Source organism: Lepidochelys kempii, chromosome 26, assembly GCF_965140265.1.
Source record: "Lepidochelys kempii isolate rLepKem1 chromosome 26, rLepKem1.hap2, whole genome shotgun sequence".
Lineage (NCBI taxonomy): Eukaryota > Metazoa > Chordata > Testudines > Cheloniidae > Lepidochelys > Lepidochelys kempii.
In genome coordinates, this window is record NC_133281.1 from 18,615,540 (window position 1) to 18,616,829 (window position 1,290).

The following is a 1,290-nucleotide window of genomic DNA, read 5'->3' on the forward strand; positions in this document are numbered from 1 at the left end:
ATTACTTACTAAAAGTTCTAAGATTCCATTCCTGGTCTATCCCCGGCAGAAACCAGCATATAGACAGACACACAGACCCTTTGTTTCTCTCCCTCCTCCCAGCTTTTGAAAGTATCTTGTCTCCTCATTGGTCATTTTGGTCAGGTGCCAGCAAGGTTACCTTTAGCTTCTTAACCCTTTACAGGTGAGAGGAGCTTTCCCCTGGCCAGGAGGGATTTCAAAGGGGTTTACCCTTCCCTTTATATTTATGACACACCCTTTATTCCATAACATAATTAAGGAAAATATTTCTCAATGAACTCTTCGTAAAAGGTCAGAAACAGCCAGTGTCCGCATCATGCTAAGGGCATTGGTATTTTCTTTAAATTTGCCAGACCAACCTAACTAACATCTAACAGACATTTGAACCTCTTCTTTTCACACCATTGCTCATCCTCAGGCTCTGCTTTGTCTCCAGACAGATCCATTCTCTTTCAGAACGGCCTTCCTCTTTCCATCTGTTTTGTTCATTGACATGTTGGAGTAAACACTCCCCTTCACTCTGTTCTCAGACAAACACTAGTATTAACTGTTTGCTACTGATGGGTTTAGAAAGCGTTTGTCGAGTGGAAGATGACATTTGTGGAGGATTGTTCCCAAGATCCAGTACTTTGTGTTCCAACATCTCCCAGCTTCCTTGGTGAAAATAAGACCAAGGTTTCCTTGCAATATAGAAGAAGAAAGCAGCTTTTCACCCCAGATGGGACTTGGACCCACAATCTCTGGCTTAGGAAGCCAATGCCTTATCCATTAGGCCACTGGGGCCCTGCTGCATAAGTGAAGGAGGGATGGAAATTCCCTCTCATAATTGCACATTCCTCACATTCACTTGGAACCAAATACTCCCTTTATGAACTTTACATAACTGTCTGCATCCCCTGGCTGCGAGGCAAAGGGCAGGTCACTGACAGAGCTGAGCACCACCTTTCTGCCAGCCATCTTTAGAGAAGAACCCCACCCTAGAGTCACACCTCCCTCCTCCAGCACCTCCATGTCTGTGGCTCTGAGTGCCAGTAGGCTGCTTAGTGGGCGAATCTGGGCTTGGAAGGGGGGTCAGGTCAGCCTGTAAGGAATAACCAGGTGGGGCAGACCCAGGGGGAGGCTGTGGGCTGCTGTACAATTGGATCAAGTGACAGCTGGCTGAGTTCCAGGAGATGAGGCTGCAGCTGGACGATTTGAGCAGGATCACCGAGTGAGGGGAGGGGCGGCCTCCCATGACATTTTTGTGGCCTGCAGGGAATGGAGACAAAG

At 47.5% G+C, this 1,290-nt stretch overlaps 1 non-coding gene across 1 annotated transcript; it reads right to left on the bottom strand.

The window, feature by feature from the left end:
• Positions 1-731: 731 nt before the first annotated feature.
• Positions 732-804, bottom strand: TRNAR-CCU (transfer RNA arginine (anticodon CCU)). Its single transcript has one exon. It is a non-coding gene; the product is annotated as a tRNA-Arg (tRNA).
• Positions 805-1,290: the final 486 nt, after the last annotated feature.